General features: G+C 41.1%; 2 pseudogenes; one reads left to right on the top strand and one right to left on the bottom strand.

Moving 5' to 3' along the window:
* Nucleotides 1–6,426: 6,426 nt before the first annotated feature.
* Nucleotides 6,427–7,638, bottom strand: LOC130866936 (protein L-Myc-like; annotated as a pseudogene).
* Nucleotides 7,639–8,254: 616 nt separating this feature from the next.
* On the top strand, nt 8,255–13,337 carry LOC130866872 (zinc finger protein 431-like; annotated as a pseudogene).
* Nucleotides 13,338–19,538: the final 6,201 nt, after the last annotated feature.

Genomic DNA, 19,538 nt, shown 5'->3' with positions numbered 1-19,538 from the left:
ACAATGAAGTAGGTACTAATGCTAGTAAAGGAATGAGTTTGGTAACCAGAGCTAGAGCACAAAGGCAAAAAAGGACTTTTCTTATTTATTTATTTATTTATTTATTTATTTATTTATTTATTTATTTATTTATTTATTATACAATATTCTGTCTGTATGTCTGCAGGCCAGAAGAGGGCAACAGACATTATTACAGATGGTTGTGAGCCACCATGTGGTTGCCGGGAATTGAACTCAGGACCTTTGGAAGAGCTGGCAATGCTCTTAACCACTGAGCCATCTCTCCAGCCCAAAAAAGGACTTTTCTTCTTCAAAATACTTTCTATGTGACTGCTGCTACCAGAACGGGAGATGCTGATCAAAATTGGGTCATAGTCTTTGTTTGATTTAGTTTTTTTTTCTTTTTGTGATTTCAAGACAGGATTTTTCTGTGTATTTGGAGAACTCATTCTGTAGGCCAGACTGATCTCAAACCAGAAAATCCCACTACCTCTGCTCATGAGTGATGGTGTTAAAAATGTGCACAGACACAGGCAGGAGAGATGGCTCACTGGTTAAGTGTGCACAGACACAAAGCAGCTTAGGGTGGGTCTGATCATTTCAAATTATACCGATAAATGGAGGACTTTCCCATTTCAAAACCTTGAAGTAAAATCTCTCAGGTATAATTAATTCTTTACGTATAAGATGATCCCAGGGGTAGTCAGTTTTGACTACCAAAAATAGCCATATCAATAGCCAAGACAGAAGAAATGAGAAAGAAAAATTCTTGCCTGCAGGAGGCACAAAGAGCTTGGGAGTTGTTTTCAAAACAGTGTTTTTCCTCAACAAATGAAGCATGGGGATTTTACATAGGGAGTCTGAACATGCTCATGCAATGTTCTCCCTTTCCTGAAGCATGCTCGGTTAACAAATCCACTTCTAACCATAATCACAATGTAAAAGCAGAGACATTTAAGGACATTATCCAACTTAACCAAAAAGCAGAGAGAGAACATCCAAATTAACAAAATCATAAATGAAAAGGTGGGCATAGCAACAGACACTGAGAAAATCCAGAGGATCATTTCATCATATCTCAAATCCTGTATTCCACAAAACTGGTAAATGAAGGTAAATGGATAATTTTCTGAATAGGTACCACATACCAAAATTAAATCAAAAGCCAGGCGGTGGTGGCGCACGCCTTTAACCCCAGCATTCAGGAGGCAGATAGGCGGATCTCTGTGAGTTTGAGGCCAACCTGGTCTACAAGAGATAGTACCAGGACAGGAACCAAAAGCTACAAAGAAACCCTGTCTCAAAAATCCAAAAAAAAAAAAAAAATTAAATCAAGACCTGGTGAACAATTCAAACAGACCTATAACCTTCAAGTAAATAGAAACAGACATCAAAAGCCTCCCTTTACCTAAAAAAAAGCCAAGGACTGGATGGTTTCAGTGAAGAATTCTACTAGAACTTCAAAGAAGAGGTAACAACTATACTCCTCAAATAGCTACACAAAATAAAAAAGGAAGGAACGTTTCCATACTCACATTTCCATTTTATGATGGTACAGTTATCCTGATACTAATTCCACACAAAGAATCAAAAAGGAGAATTATATGTCAATCACCCTCATGATCACTAATGCAAAAATACTCAATAAAATACTGACAAACTGAATCAAAGAACACACCAAAAAAATTATTCACTATGATGAAATTAGCTTCATCCCAGGGATGCAGAATGGCTTAACATATGAAGTATATGGTCTGTCAATGTAATCCACCATATAAATAAATTGAAAGAAAAAACATAATCCTCTCATTAGATGCTGAAAAAGCATTTGACAAAATCCAACACCCCTTCACGATAAAGGTCTTGGAGACATAAGGGATACAAGGAAGATATCTTAACATAATAAAAGAAATATACAGAAAACATAGAGCAAATTAAATGGAGAGAAACTCAAAATGATCCCACTAAAATTAGGAACAATTCAAGGCTGTCCTCTCTCACCATATCTAGTAAACATAGTTCTTGAAATTCTAGCTAGAGAAAAAAGAAAGCAAAAGAAGATCATGGGGATCCAAACTGGAAAGGAAGAAGTTAAGCTTTTGCTACTCACAGATGATATGATAGTATAAATAAGTGAGCCCACAAACTCTATCAGGGAACTCCTACAGCCCATAAATACCTTCAGTAATTTGTCAGGAAACAAGATCAGCTCAAAAAAATCAGTAGCCCTCCTATATACAAATAAAAAAGAAGCTAAGAAAGAAATCAGAGGAGTATTACCATTTATAATAGCCACAAATAATTTAAAATATCTTCAGGTAACAATAACCAAAGAAGTGAAAGACCTGTTATTTCAAAACTCTAAGTCTTTAAAGAAAGAAATTGAAGAAAATACAAGAAAATGGAAAGATGCTCTTGCATAGGTAGAATCAACCTAATAAAAATGGCAACCCTACCAAAATCAATTAATATATTTAATGTAATCTCCATCAATATACCAAAGTCTTCTTCCCAGACCTTGAAAGCACACTACTCAAATTCATAGCAGAAAACAAAACACACACAATACCCAGTCTCGTGGACTGAATAATTACTGAATTCTCCACTTGATCTTAGACAAAACATTGAGAAGTGATGTCCTGGATTTTTCCAATTACCATGGTAGGCAGCTACTTTTAAGTTACCTGGACCACAGCTTGTGAGACATTCTAATAAGCCCACTTCTTACAATCATGGTGAGATTCATTCTACCTGTTCTGCTCATGTAGAGAATCTTGAATACTGCAGTTGTATATTTTATTTACCTGACCAAGGAAAGAGATGTGCTGGCTAACAATAGTTCTCAAGAGACATTCTTCCTAGCTCCATTATTATCTATGTATTCAAATTTTTATGAACACTACACTTTTTTATTATTATTCATTTGCCTGGAATTTGCTTTGAATTTCAGGAATAGAATCCATAAAGCAATGGAGCCATCATCCAGCCATCAGTTGGGGAAAGACTAATCATCTTGTTTAAGATCTGGTTCCTTCTTTTCTTTTTTCCTGTTGTGTAAAATCCCTGTGAAAACCATGTAAAAAGTACCTTATATTCATGTGACCTCAGCAGGAAGCCTGAGAACAATCATCTTTTGTGACCTTAAAGTTATCTTTAGCTGTTAATATTCTGTGCACCCGTCCCCCTGTAGGACAAGAAATCACTGCGCACACCTAGCACAGCACAGTGCACAGTGAAAGACCCCCAGTAGGGACCTTCCCTCAGGTGGAGACCCCGGACCCACAGACCAGGCCGAGACCACGAGTCGGATGCAAACTGCAAGAGGTTTATTAGGTAGACACAGGTACCTGCGGGCGGCAAAGTCTTTCGGAGGACTTGCGCGCCTGCAGACTGGGAGGAGGACTTTTTATAGGAAAGAGGACAGCAAAAAGCAATTTACAGAAGCAGAAGCGTGGTTATCAGAATGAGGTGGGGGGCATGAATGGTTTTCCTCTCCCAGCATGGATGTCTGGCAGCAGACATCCTGCTCTTATCTTATAGGTATCCTACTTTGAAGTCATCCTGCTTTGTAGATGTCCTATCTTATAGATATCCTGTTTTCCTCTCACGAGAGCAGGCTAGCTGCTGATCCTGAGAATCTTTCAAGCAAACAGGACGTTCTCCCGGGGAGCCTGTTAGCTGAGGGTTCTGAGGAGGGGTCTGTAGGATCTTTCACACAGTACAAGCTACCTAGCCACATTGTGTCCGGAGGAAAAAGGAAAAGTTCCTATGGAGTGCAAGATTGTGAAAGTGTCTCCTTTTGGAGCAAGGGGCAAGTGCTATTGAAATGCAAAGCTTGGCCAATCTAGAAAAGATCTTTGACTCAGGTGGAAGGAATGGCCAGGAACTACTGTACTGTGTCTTTAAGCACACTATAGCCCTGTGGAGAGTGTTCTTGCCACTCAGACCGCACCAGCCAATCAGGTCCTCCAGGTGACCTGCCAGTCAGAAACAGTGCTGGGCTCTTCCAGGCACCGCCTTCAGACTCGGCTTTGTGGAGGAGTTTGTGCCAGTTGTTTCCTGTGCTGTGATGAAGTTGCTGCTGCAGGGAGAGGACGATCTGAGAGCTTTGGCGATCTGAGGAACCACAACATGGTGAGCGAGGGAATGCTGTCTCCAGATGGGGAGGAGCAGAGGGAGAGGTGCGGCAAACAGCATGGTGCATCCTTGCGGGATCTGTGTGGGAATCTGCCACCATATTCTCTGCCTCATGAATTCCCATGTGGTCCTGTTAATTCGTAGACCTAGTGCTGTGGGCTTAATCTGCTTAGAGAATTGGGAGCAGGGTGTTGTGTGTACAAAAATCTTTCTGCTCAACTTCAATATGCCATATTCGAGAGGCCTAGTTTCTCCAGTATCTTTTCAAAATTGAGCACTTTGCATTTAACTTTACATACAATCTCCATTTGTGTTTAACTATGAGGACGGTCTCAAGGCAGCTCACCTGTTGGGTAGCACTGCACTTCTAAGCTGCCACGTAGAAGAGTTGAATTGCTGATATAAAGGATTTGCCGGTGCCTTGGAAATAGTTCAGTCTCACAGAGTAGAATTAGCTGAGAGAGGACTGCCTCTAAATCACCCAGAAGATAAATGTATTTTATTTTTTTGTGTTTCTTTTTGTACAAAAACAGTTAACACCACTTTGCAAAAAGCATACAAAAATACAGTATTAAAAAAAAAACTCGCGAAGCACGTAACCCAGCAGTAGCTTATAGAAAACAAGCTGTTCAAATGAGTCTTCAGTAGCCTGCTTCCCACTTACCCTTCCAGCAGAGTCCCAGGAGCCCCTTGGTGCCTGAAAGTCCTGTCCCAGCAGGCAGAACGGCTACTTCCAAAGCTTTCTCTGAGGCCAGGAAGCAATGCCAAGCCATCTTGATGGGCAGATCTGGAAGTGGCAGCTGGTCTTTGAGAGGCACAGGTAGTATTTACCATCTGTCTGCCCCCCACACTGTTCCCCTAATTCCAAATGCAGGGCCAGCAGGAAGGAATTGGCCTTTCTGGGCAGAGTTCCAAAAAGGTTGACTCTTTGTCAGGCAAAGTTTAGGATCTCCCTAGTTCGCCCACATGACCACCGCTAGCTTGGGTCACTTTCCCTATTGAGGGCTGTACCTAGATTCCACCTGGTGCTGCAGAACACAACTGGAGCAAAACCTGTAGGGCTTGGCTGAGCTCTGCTCCTAGGGCACCTTGACAACCCACCTGTACCTTCTGGGGCACCCAATGAATCTCAGCAGCTCCCCCCAGAGTATCAGGCCCAGATTCGGGGAGAAGGAGGTGACCCAGAGAACAAGGATGGTGGCTTAGGAGTCAGAAAACTCCTTGAAGTTACTTCAGAAGGACAGGTTTACACTGTTCCTGCAGAATTTCAACAAAAATCAAGAACTGATTTGAGAGGCTGGAGGGAAAGAGGAAGTGGTCAGGCACTTCCTCCTGGGTTCTTTGTGTCTCCCTTGAGAGAAGGTTCCAAGCTGGACGTCAAATGGCACTGCAGAAAACACCCAGGCAAGGAAGATGTTCATGAGCCAGGATGCCAAGGCTTTCCCATGAGTCATTTTCCCACGTCCTGCAGAAATATTTCTGATCTGTGTGAAAGGGTGCTGTGGTGCCAATTGCATAACAGAGGCAGAAACAAACAAACAAACAAACAAAATACCTTGTAAAGATAGGCAGGTCTCTCTCTGAGAAGGCTCAGAGAGCTCTGAGACAAAGACTCTATAGGCCAAGCCCTTTAAATGTTTTCAAAGTCATACCATTGAGAGTAGAGGGAAGGGTGTGGCCTAATGTCCTAATGTATCTTAAAGTTTTCTACTCCTCAGCTACTGTAAAGTGTCTGACAGTGAAGTAATGGTCCATGCTGATCAAGACTGCAAGCTTGTCTTCACCTAGGACAGCTCGCTTGTGTCCTGGAAAACAGGGCCTCAGGGACAGTATCCAGGCCCAGGTGTCCTTGTGTCATCCCCAGAGACACCAATGGGAGCAGCATCCTTTTCTAGCCTAAAGCTCTAACACAGTGAGATTTCACGCAGGCTGCAGCCCCTGGCATCGTCCACCACCTGTTGCATAGCATCCATCGGTCTTTCCTCCAAAGCCAGTGAGCTAGGCAGACCCCGAGTCTCCTCAGTCAGCCGCCAGCTGAGAAGCCAAAGGTGCCAGAGAAGACAGCACTCCCATGAGTCAGGCAAGAGGGCGAGTTGGGTTTCAAGGTTTCCAAGAATGCAAGCACTTATTGTGTGTGCACTGGCTGCAATGCATTCTGGGATCGACTGTCCAGCCTGCCCCGCTGTAACCAAAATGTGCAAATTACTAAAAGGGAGAGAGAAGATAGAAAATAAACGTGTGCGTGCGTGAATGCATGTGTGTGACAGAGAAGTCAGGCTTTTTGGTAGGTTAGTAGTCACTGAGGTACGCGATTCTTTTCTGCAGCTACTGCTGCCGACACCGGGGCTGCCTTTTCTCTGTAGCCATCTTCTTTTCAGCCCCGACCAGAGCTTGCAAGTACTCTAAGGCCTTGCTTAGGATCACGACTTTGGGGGCTTTAGAGCAGCTGGCCAGGGTGGGCACCTGGTCCCTCAGGGCCAGGAACCGTGAACAGAGGTCATTCCTCCTTTTTCGTTCTAAGAAGTTATGGTTCTTCCTCTTGGTCACGTCCTCAGTGTCAGAACTGACAGGTTTCAGGTGGCAGGACTAGGGAGTCTCGCTTTCTACAGGTGGAGGGATCACAATCTCTTCCTCCTCCTCTTCCTCCCCTTTGCCCTTGGGAGCTTCCATCTCTGGAGCCTCTGGTTCCTGGGGACCCCTCTCTGGAGCCCCCTCCTGAGAGCAACTTTCTGGAGGAAAGCGGGCAGCATAGTTATGCTGATGTTGGTGGATAGAGATGTGGAAATGTTTCATGCAGGGGTCCAGGGGGTCTGCTCTCACCGTAATGCTGACTGGCTTTCGGATGTCCAGAGATCGCCTCTTCTCCACTGTTAACACGTCGATTTCTTCGCCCTCGGAGGCGCTGGGGCTCTTCGACCCGGAGCAGGCCTGAGTCTTGGGTTTGCCCAGCTGACACGAGGTGGCAGGCGCCAGGTTACTACTGGCTTCCAGGCTGGGAGTGCAGTTCGGGGTGGTGGGCGCTTTGGGCAAGTTCAGCCGGGGCACGCCTGGGGTGAGTCTGTTGCTCACTACTCTCTCCAGCCGTTCAGGGCTTTCTGGGCAGAGAAGCCGCTCCACATGCAGTCACGGGGGATGATCGAAGCATAATTCCTGCCCCAAGCTTTCAAATGGCCCTGAGATTCCACCTCAACCCAAGCACCCCCTCCGGGCCAAGGCTCCCCGGGACTAATCCCAGAGGCTGGGTCCCCAACGCCAGGACCCGAGCCTCAGGGTGGCGAAATGGGGGCCACGGCACCAGCTCAAATTTCTTCCAGATGTCCTCGCTGGGCACCATGGAGCGGTAGAACTCCTCCCCGCAGTCATAGTCGTAGAAATAGTGCTGCTACCAGTCGAAATCCATGTCTGCTCCCTTGCTCCCTTGCTCCCGTGGCCTGCCACCTGGAGCAGAGCAGCTCCATGCTGGCTCGGGGAAGCCCAGCAGCCCCCCACACACACACACATGCGCGCCACTGAGCGCGCGGCCCCGCACTCACATGCGCGCCCCCTGCGCGTGCTCCCCCCACCTTGCTCGCACAGGGCAGCCAGGATGCTCCCGGGATCGACGCTGGAGCGCCATCTGCCAATAAATTTATTTTAATCAGGGCTGTTGGAATTTAGGATGCTAGGGCACACTTTGTTCAACTGGATTGTCCAGATATTTAACTCCAAACTACTACAGAGAAGCCACCATTGATTTAAAACCAGACATCAGGCACATCCTCATATAAGAAAAAACCTCTAGCAAGCTTTTCAAGGAGGCATTACAGGTTCCTAAACAACCTCAAGGCCTGATGTGGCTCAAAGTTCCAGTTTTCTTCTTTAGAAAAGCACAGTTCTTCCAGATGGGCAATAGGACACCAGGAGACATATATTTGAAATGCAAAACATTGTTGGACAGAGGAGTTACCTGATCAATCAAGGGTTTTATTTATTCCCTCTTGCAAGGATCAGGGACATTCCTAGGAGATCTAGTAACAGCTTGGGGGCTAATCCTTATGAATTTCCTGGAGACCTGATGTAGTGATAATAAAATGGAGCTCCTTCTCTAAAACCAGAAATATCCTTTGGAGAGTTGGTAATGGTCTGGTGCCAAGGCCTTTGTGGAGGGGTTCCTTTGGGTCCTAAGAACCCAACCATTTCATCATATGGAGCTATGGTTATCAGTCCCCAGACCACTGTGCTCTTAGTAAAGTTCTTCAGATAACCTTCCAATTGAGTAGAATTGTCTGACCTCCTCCCAAATTCATATGATATTGTTTATTGACTTCTTATAATTCTCCCATTTCCCCTCTGGAAGTATCCAAGATGCTATTCTTTTTTTACTCCTTTTATTAAAATTTTTTGAAACAGTGTTTCTCTGTAGGACTTGTCCTACATAACACCTTTATAATCTTAAATGATTCTACCACCAGTTTCAAAGTTATAAATTTGAGTTATGAAACTGAATATCCATTGCAGGTAAAGGAAAAGGAAAAGGATTTGCATGTGGAGAGTGGTTTCTACCTCAGTTCAGAATAGAAGCAACAGATAGGATAGACTTCACCTTAATTTGCCAGTTTTTTCCTTTTCATTTATCTAGTTTTTTATCTCCAGAATTCCTTCGGCTTGCTTTTTTTTTTACTTGCTTCTATTTCAATTTTCAGTTTGAACTGATCTATTGATTTCTGTCAACTGTTTGCTTGTTTGGCTTTCTTTAAGGGGTTTATTATTATTCTCCAAGATTTCATTTATCTTTCCCTTGCTTATTTTAAAGAATTCATTCACTTCCTTCATAAGGACATATAACATCTTCATAGTTGATCTAACTTAATTGTACTTTGACTGTGTTGGAATACTCAGGGTGTGATGTCATAGGAGAGTGTGAATATGGTAGTGACACATTGCTCTGTCTGTTGTTGATCATGTTGTGCTCTTGTCAGCTTTCTGGGTTTGAGGTGACCTATAACAGAAGTAGAATTTTTTCTCCATTTTGGGGTCTGGAAGACTTTCAGCAGGCATGACTTTAGTACTGCCTAAGCATTTGGAGTCATTGAATTGTAGGTGCATGAACTTCTTCCTGCTTGTTATGCTTACTTTACATTTTTAAAATTAATATAACTATTTTATGTATCAGCATGACTATGCACCACATGGGTACCTGGTCCTCAGCATGATCAAAGGATCTCAGAATTTGTGAACTTGGAATAATGTATAGTTATGATTCCCAAATAAGTACTGGCAATTCTGCCACATCTATTCAAGATCAACAAAAGCTAGGTACTACTCAGTCATCTCTCTCCCAGCCTGGGTTTATAATTTATGCCCAAGATATATATTGCTAATATTTTCATCTGTCCATTTGTAACTGTTTTAAACATAAAGCTCTATTTTATTGGTATTACAGTTTAAATAGGGCACTTCGGATATTTGGAAGATAAATAGAGAAGTGGAGTGAATGCATACTTCTTTGTAGGAACTTCAGTAAAAACCTCTGAATTCTTCTATTCTTCTTGCTTGGTTCACTGATTTTTGCAATGGAGACAGTGCCTTTCTATTTATTTGTTGTTTTTTATTGCTTATTTGATTTTTGAGACAGGGTTTCTCTGTAGCTTTGGAGCCTGTAGTGGAACTAGCTCTCATAGAACAGACTGGCCTCAAACTCAGAGAGACCCACCTGCCTCTGCCTCCTGATTGCTGGGATTAAAGGCATGCATCACCACTTCTTGGATGATAAGGTCTTACTATGTACTTGTCCTGGACCTGATTGCATAGACATGTCTGGCATTTAACTCAGAGAAAAATATACCTGCCTCTGCTTTTGAAGGTCTTAGCTTAAAGGCATGAGTCAACACACCCAGTTTGTCCAACTTATTTTTATATTTGTAGTTAGTTAATCTTCATAAAAATTTCTCATTTGTACTATGAACTGTTGATCTGTTTCCTTGTTTCTCTCTGCTAATAGATATTTCTCTTGTAAAGTGATATCTCATTCAAAGAGTACAGAAATGACAGAGAAGACTCTCCTATTCAATTACCTTCTAAACTGACTATCTATGTCTTGGAATATGATTAGGGAACAGCAGAATTACATGACTATACTATCAAAGAAGTATACATTTACAATGTTGTCACTATCATGTCACTATCATATATGGCATATTTTAGAAGGCAGTGACCTATGATGATGTGCATATCAACTTCACCGAGGAAGAGTGGAATTTGCTGGATCCTTCCCAGAAGAATCTCTACAAAGATGTGATGCTGGAGACCTACAGGAACCTCATTACTATAGGTAAAAATGATTTTCCTTCATGTTTCAAAATAAAGGGGCAACTTTTCCTTGGTTAATGATATTCTTCAATAACTTGATTTAGAGAGGAGAAGAAGAATGAGGTGAATAAAGCAGGCATGGTTCTAAAGTTTACTTAAAATAGCCACTTAAATGTTGCACAGTATTCAATATTATAACATACATTTTCTGGTACTATATTTTAGGATACATTTGGGAAGAACATAATAGTAAAGAACATTGTCAACGTTCTAGAAGACATGAAAGGTAATTTTCTTGTGCATGCTGAAAATAATGATCCTCTGATGAAATGATAATGCGTCCTAGAAGATTAAAGGCAACAGTGTGAATAAGCACAGCTTTAAGTGCATTTTTGATTATTAACTTCTGAAAAATCCTTATAAAATTTCATATAGGTGAATTGCATTATCAAGGCATTCTTTAATTAAAAAGACAAGTGAGAAATGGCTAAACAGAAGTCACCATTTGAATCACAGAACCATGAAAGCTATGCTGTATATCTGCCAATCAATTTATTTCTTGCTACTCATAATACAAAATGTGTACACATGGAAGTGATGATAAGTATATCTGCAAGACTTTTTACTAAACCGAGAGTACATCGTAAATCTTGTATTACTCATATACTTCTTATTACTATATTAAGATTGGTGACAGAAGCAGTTAGAGTTAAGTGGCAGTGATTGTGAAGAAACTTTAATACCTCTACCACACATCTACGAGAAATAGAAAGTCACAGCGTGATAATTCAGTGTGGAAATTTTTTGTTTGTGATTCTTCCTTTACTGTGTACACCACATATTACTCTCGATACAAGCCTATGAGCATAGGAATATGGGAAAATGCTGCATACCTCTCTCTAAAAACAATTAGAAGGTAAGCATTAGTCCCCATTTGAGTACCCTTGCTGAAATTGATTCAACTATATAAATAATTGATTTTCACACATCACTGTTAATACATAAACAAACTCAGAGTGCAGAGAAGCCACATGAGTTCTAGAATTGTGCAAATACTTCTGATTGTCCTAGTTTAGTTAGCAAATGTACTGTGATTCACAGTATAGGACAGTTTATGAATGTAATAAAGTTGTTCTGAGGTTATCCAATTCTCTTCAAATATAAGAAATATGTCAAATAAAAAAATATTTCTGTAAAGGTGAAAAGGTAAACCATGTAATAAAGGAATTTACCATGACAGGTGTCTTCAAAAATGCAAAACAACCCTTAATTAAAGAAGAAAGCATGAGTTAAAATACAGTTATAAAACCTTAATATCTGATTTCTTTTAACAATTGGACTCAATTGCAAAAGTAATACATGGAGATATGTAGGTTCAATTCAGTATTGAATGTGGTAAGGCTTTTATATGTTCCAATTATGCTTGCAGGATTGAAAGAAACAATTCTGGAAAGAAAGTTTCAGTGCATCTTCAATGTGTTAAAGCCTTGGTATATGACAGTCATCTTCAGAGGAATAAAAAAACACATGATAGTAAGAAACCCTATGAATCTAATCAGTGTCATAAAGCCTTTGCTCATCACAATTCTCTTCAAATGCACAAAAGGACACATACTGAAGAGAAACCTTGTGAATGTAATCAGTGTTGCAAAGCCTTTAAACAGTCCTGTAATGTTCGATTACATAAAATAACACATACTGGAGAGAAAGCCTATGCATGTAATCAGTGTGGTAAGGCCTTTGGAGGGCCCCATATGCTTCAATTGCATAAGAGAACAAATACTGGAGAGAATCCCTGTGAATGTAATCACTGTGGTAAGGCCTTTGCTGAAAACAGTACTCTTCAAAAGCATAAAAGAACACATACTGGAGAGAAACCGTATGCATGTAGTCAGTGTGGTAAGGCCTTTGCTCACTACAGTACTCTTCGAATACATGAAAGAATACATACTGGAGAGAAACCGTATGCATGTAGTCAGTGTGGTAAGGACTTTGCTCACTACAGTGCTCTTCGAATACATGAAAGAATACATACTGGAGAGAAACCCTTTGCATGTAGTCAGTGTGGTAAGGCCTTTGCTCAACACAGTCATCTTCAAAAGCATAAAAGAACACATACTGGAGAGAAACCCTATGAATGTAATCAGTGTGGTAAGGCCTTTGCTCACCACAGTGCTCTTCAAAGGCATAAAAGATCACATACTGGACAGAAACCCTATGCATCTAGTCAGTGTGGTAAGGCCTTTGCTGTAAACAGTACTCTTCAAAAGCATAAAAGAACACATACTGGAGAGAAACCGTATGAGTGTAATCAGTGTGGTAAGTCCTTTGCATAACACAGCAATCTTAAATCGCATAAAAGAACACACACTGGAGAGAAACCCTATGAATGTAATCTGTGTGGTAAGTCATTTGCTCAACACATTAATCTTCAAAGCCATAAAAGATCCCATACTGGAGAGAAACCCTATGAATGCAATCAGTGTGGTAAGGCCTTTGCATGTCACAGTCATCTGCAATTGCATAAAAGATCACATACTGGAGAGAAACCCTATGAATGTAATCAGTGTGGTAAGGCCTTTGCTGAAAACAGTATTCTCCAAAATCATAAGAGAACACATACTGGAGAGAAACCCTATGAATGTCATCAGTGTGGTAAGGCCTTTGCACGTCACAGTCATCTGCAATTGCATAAAAGGACACATACTGGAGAGAAACACTATGAATGTAATCAGTGTGGTAAGGCCTTTGTTCAACACAGAGCTCTTCAAAGGCATCAAAGAACACACAAAGGCATGAAAGGACACATACTGGAGAGAAACAGTATGCGTGAAATGAGTTTGGAAAAGTCTTTTCATGTCTTATTCATCTTCAAATGCAGAAGAGAACACAGATTGGAGAGAAACTTGTGAATGGAATTTGTTTGGCAAATCCTTTGTCATAATAATCTCCAAATACATGAAACAAACCATCCTCATGAGAAAGTAAACTTAAGGAGTGTAGTCTTCAAAAACATGAGAATAATCATACTGTAGTGAAAAAATAAACTTAGTGTGGTATATGTTTTGCAGTTGTTATAGGAGTAAAACTCTTTGCGTGTAATCAATATGATAGTTTTTAGGTACCTGAAGCCATTACAGTCTATTAACCTGTTGCAGTGGGAGCGGCGGGGCTGCGTCCCCGGCACCCGGCTGCCCGCATGGCTAGCTTATGCCCCGAAATAATTACACAGAAACTGTATTCTTTTAAACACTGCCTGGCCCATTAGTTCCGGCCTCTTATTGGCTAGCTCTTACATATTGATCTAACCCATTTCTAATATTCTGTGTAGTACCATGAGCTGGCTTACCAGGGAGATCTTAACCTGCGTCTGTCTGGAGTGGGAGAATCATGGCGACTCCTGACTCGGCTTCTTTCTCCCAGCATTCTCTTCTGTTTACTCCGCCTATCTAAATTCTACCCTATCAGAGGCCAAGCAGTTTCTTTATTAATTAACCAATGAAAGCAACAGATAAGATACAAGACCCACCTCCATCATTTCCCCTTTTTCTGTTTAAACAAAAAAGAAAGGCTTTAACTTTAACATAGTAAAATTAAATATAGCAAAACAGTTATCAAGCAAGAATTACAGTTACAATATTTATATCTATTTTATCTTTTATCATAACTAAGGAAAACTATAACTATCTATTTATTCTTCAACTCCATCAAAGACTCCAGAAGGATATAATATTACCTAAGTAAACAAGAAATAAGAAAATTCTAGAAATGACAGAGACATCTTGCTGCCTGGACAGTCACCCAAAGTTCCTCTGTACCGTTGGGGCATCCATCTTCAGCCTACAGGCCCATAGTTTTCAGCAGACATTTCCATGAATCAGGAAAATTCCAAAGACAGTTCAGTCACTTTTTGCTGTGTCCTGCAGAATGTCTCGCAGACTCTTTTATGAGTCAGGAACCCCGAAAGACCGTCTCACCTTTAGGCAAGTTCAGTAGTCCTCTCTCTGTAGGTTCTTTGTGTCCAGTTTATGCAACAGTCCAGGCAAGAACAGTTTCTTGCCCAAATGGCTATCAAACTCCTTAAGGAGCCTCTTCGATGCCCATCTTCCTCTTGAAGTAGATTGGTGCTGCCAGAAGCAGAGTGTCTCATTGTCATGAAAAGCCCTAAGTTATTAAAACATTAAATGCCATATTCTGTAGTCTTTGAAAGATATGAAGAATGCCTATCCAACTGAAATATATATCCCTAGCTGAAATATATCTATGCATATCTAGAAAATCTAACTAACATGACTAAAAGCTTGACTATTATTTATAATTATCCATTAGCAACCTATATTTCCTAATTATACATTACATTTTTAAATGAACTACACAATCACAATACCTCAATCAAGATTAGAAATATGCATATACATATAACAAAATTGACCTTCAAATCCACACCAATGCAAATTATTCATATCTATATCATATCCCCCTTTAAATGTAAAAAAGAACATTTATAAACCATATTTGGGAACATGGGTGCAGTTTTTCTCTCCAAACTGCTTCATGCTGAATGGGGGCACTGTATTCAGATCTTTCATGGTGTAACCTGTGTGTCAGGGTCATCTCAGTCGGCAGTTGAGTGAAGTAATTTTCTGAAGGTGTTCACAGCAACCTTTCAGGAGGGCGTGGTCTATCATACCATATTGGGATAGAAGAAATCCACAGGGTCGCATCCTCTGTGAAAACAAAAGAAGACCCTCTCCAAAGCATCATATCCTTAGACCCATATTCTGAAATCATAATACCCTTATGTCCATTCTGGTTTAGCTTGGCAGCCCATATAATGAAATGTCTCTCTGCACTTAGCTCCTTTACAGTCAAAAATTTTAAAGAAAACACAATAATACAAAGAATCCAGACTCTCTGTGAATTTTCCATTTTTACGTGGCTTATTTTTCTTTATTTCTTTTAATCTACAACTATCTGTACTCTGTCTCTTTAAAGACTTTACCCTTTTTTTAAGACATTAACTTTGTTCTTTATATATATTTTTTTCTCTCTCTCAAGCCTACGTATATTCATCCAACAGTGTCTGAATCAGTTCTATTGTGAATCTGTAATTTTTTTAGTATCCAGGAGCACTTTGTTTTGTGCTTTTAAATCACTAAGCGCTTAAGAATCTAAGCTGTGACATTCCTAGGTCAAAAACAGGTACTGCCTGCTTGCCCCGCCCAGTCCAACATGGCGGAGCCGCTCGTGCCTCTGATTCTTGCACATTGCACCAGTAGCATGGTGGAGCTGCTTGTGCCTCTGAGCCGCAGCACAAAATGACTTCCTTTTAGGCACACAGTGAGTCTAGTTGCCATCAAACAAATCGTAGCACTTTACTCCAAATGCTCCGTTTAAAAGCTCTGTCTCCCGCAGGAGCCAGACAGAGATCGCAATGGCCGCACAGCCCAGAAAGCCGGCATTTTAAAACAGCCAGTTTTTTTCCTGCTGCTGAGTCAGGACAATTTCTTTGCTGCATGCAACCCACAAACAGCAAAAAGCTGTCTTAAATTCTCTCTGTGTCCTTTTTAAGCCCTCTCAGGTTTTACGTGGAGTTCATTAGCACGCTGGGCGCCACTCTGTTGCAGTGGGAGCGGCGGGGCTGCGTCCCCGACACCCGGCTGCCCGCATGGCTAGCTTATGCCCTGAAATAATTACACGGAAACTGTATTCTTTTAAACACTGCCTGGCCCATTAGTTCCGGCCTCTTATTGGCTAGCTCTTACATATTGATCTAACCCATTTCTAATATTCTGTGTAGTACCATGAGCTGGCTTACCAGGGAGATCTTAACCTGCGTCTGTCTGGAGTGGGAGAATCATGGCGACTCCTGACTCGGCTTCTTTCTCCCAGCATTCTCTTCTGTTTACTCCGCCTATCTAAATTCTACCCTATCAGAGGCCAAGCAGTTTCTTTATTAATTAACCAATGAAAGCAACAGATAAGATACAAGACCCACCTCCATCATTTCCCCTTTTTCTGTTTAAACAAAAAAGAAAGGCTTTAACTTTAACATAGTAAAATTAAATATAGCAAAACAGTTATCAAGCAAGAATTACAGTTACAATATTTATATCTATTTTATCTTTTATCATAACTAAGGAAAACTATAACTATCTATTTATTCTTCAACTCCATCAAAGACTCCAGAAGGATATAATATTACCTAAGTAAACAAGAAATAAGAAAATTCTAGAAATGACAGAGACATCTTGCTGCCTGGACAGTCACCCAAAGTTCCTCTGTACCGTTGGGGCATCCATCTTCAGCCTACAGGCCCATAGTTTTCAGCAGACATTTCCATGAATCAGGAAAATTCCAAAGACAGTTCAGTCACTTTTTGCTGTGTCCTGCAGAATGTCTCGCAGACTCTTTTATGAGTCAGGAACCCCGAAAGACCGTCTCACCTTTAGGCAAGTTCAGTAGTCCTCTCTCTGTAGGTTCTTTGTGTCCAGTTTATGCAACAGTCCAGGCAAGAACAGTTTCTTGCCCAAATGGCTATCAAACTCCTTAAGGAGCCTCTTCGATGCCCATCTTCCTCTTGAAGTAGATTGGTGCTGCCAGAAGCAGAGTGTCTCATTGTCATGAAAAGCCCTAAGTTATTAAAACATTAAATGCCATATTCTGTAGTCTTTGAAAGATATGAAGAATGCCTATCCAACTGAAATATATATCCCTAGCTGAAATATATCTATGCATATCTAGAAAATCTAACTAACATGACTAAAAGCTTGACTATTATTTATAATTATCCATTAGCAACCTATATTTCCTAATTATACATTACATTTTTAAATGAACTACACAATCACAATACCTCAATCAAGATTAGAAATATGCATATACATATAACAAAATTGACCTTCAAATCCACACCAATGCAAATTATTCATATCTATATCATATCCCCCTTTAAATGTAAAAAAGAACATTTATAAACCATATTTGGGAACATGGGTGCAGTTTTTCTCTCCAAACTGCTTCATGCTGAATGGGGGCACTGTATTCAGATCTTTCATGGTGTAACCTGTGTGTCAGGGTCATCTCAGTCGGCAGTTGAGTGAAGTAATTTTCTGAAGGTGTTCACAGCAACCTTTCAGGAGGGCGTGGTCTATCATACCATATTGGGATAGAAGAAATCCACAGGGTCGCATCCTCTGTGAAAACAAAAGAAGACCCTCTCCAAAGCATCATATCCTTAGACCCATATTCTGAAATCATAATACCCTTATGTCCATTCTGGTTTAGCTTGGCAGCCCATATAATGAAATGTCTCTCTGCACTTAGCTCCTTTACAGTCAAAAATTTTAAAGAAAACACAATAATACAAAGAATCCAGACTCTCTGTGAATTTTCCATTTTTACGTGGCTTATTTTTCTTTATTTCTTTTAATCTACAACTATCTGTACTCTGTCTCTTTAAAGACTTTACCCTTTTTTTAAGACATTAACTTTGTTCTTTATATATATTTTTTTCTCTCTCTCAAGCCTACGTATATTCATCCAACAGTGTCTGAATCAGTTCTATTGTGAATCTGTAATTTTTTTAGTATCCAGGAGCACTTTGTTTTGTGCTTTTAAATCACTAAGCGCTTAAGAATCTAAGCTGTGACATTCCTAGGTCAAAAACAGGTACTGCCTGCTTGCCCCGCCCAGTCCAACATGGCGGAGCCGCTCGTGCCTCTGATTCTTGCACATTGCACCAGTAGCATGGTGGAGCTGCTTGTGCCTCTGAGCCGCAGCACAAAATGACTTCCTTTTAGGCACACAGTGAGTCTAGTTGCCATCAAACAAATCGTAGCACTTTACTCCAAATGCTCCGTTTAAAAGCTCTGTCTCCCGCAGGAGCCAGACAGAGATCGCAATGGCCGCACAGCCCAGAAAGCCGGCATTTTAAAACAGCCAGTTTTTTTCCTGCTGCTGAGTCAGGACAATTTCTTTGCTGCATGCAACCCACAAACAGCAAAAAGCTGTCTTAAATTCTCTCTGTGTCCTTTTTAAGCCCTCTCAGGTTTTACGTGGAGTTCATTAGCACGCTGGGCGCCACTCTGTTGCAGTGGGAGCGGCGGGGCTGCGTCCCCGACACCCGGCTGCCCGCATGGCTAGCTTATGCCCTGAAATAATTACACGGAAACTGTATTCTTTTAAACACTGCCTGGCCCATTAGTTCCGGCCTCTTATTGGCTAGCTCTTACATATTGATCTAACCCATTTCTAATATTCTGTGTAGTACCATGAGCTGGCTTACCAGGGAGATCTTAACCTGCGTCTGTCTGGAGTGGGAGAATCATGGCGACTCCTGACTCGGCTTCTTTCTCCCAGCATTCTCTTCTGTTTACTCCGCCTATCTAAATTCTACCCTATCAGAGGCCAAGCAGTTTCTTTATTAACCAACATTGTTTATTCTGTAAAAAAATGATAGTGTCAACAATCTGTTCAAGCATTATGATGCCAGCTTTTATTTTATTTGCACCAAGAAACTGGTGGACAAAACCTAATCTGTGATTTTTATGAAGTCTTATGGGAAGGAGATAGAGCCATATTAAGAATCACAACCTGGTACTGAAATGAGATACAAAGGAAAACGCTTTGACCCTAACTCCAGAACTAGTGAAAGGTAAAACATCACCCTGAAAATGCAGTCAATATTCAAAAACAGACAGTGAAAGAATTCTGCTTTGGCTCTCAAACCAGTACCAAAGAAATACAATCTACCCTTGTCTCTCTGAGTTCAAAACCAACCAATCCTGGAGCAGAAAATCCAGCCCATCTCTGAGCTTGTTCAACCAAGGCATTTAAATCTGACCAATTCCCACCTTCTAAATCTCCTTAGAAGTGCTCTGGCTCCAAGAAGCCCTATATGAGACATCTGCTCATTCAGTTGGTAGTTGCCCCTTTTCAGCCTTGCAGAGGAAGTCACAGTCTGGATTCTTCCCTGCCACATAAATCTCTTGGAGTTGAATTGAGATACAGTTGACACCATTGTTTGGAAACTCACTTAACCCAGAACAGCACAGCAGCAATGGACACCTCTTATGGGAGACTCCCTTAGGAGAGTGGAGCAGATCTACAAC

This window comes from Chionomys nivalis, chromosome 26, assembly GCF_950005125.1.
Source record: "Chionomys nivalis chromosome 26, mChiNiv1.1, whole genome shotgun sequence".
Lineage (NCBI taxonomy): Eukaryota > Metazoa > Chordata > Mammalia > Rodentia > Cricetidae > Chionomys > Chionomys nivalis.
Note: the sequence above shows the minus strand (reverse complement) of the source record. Positions and strands in the feature narration are given on the sequence as shown.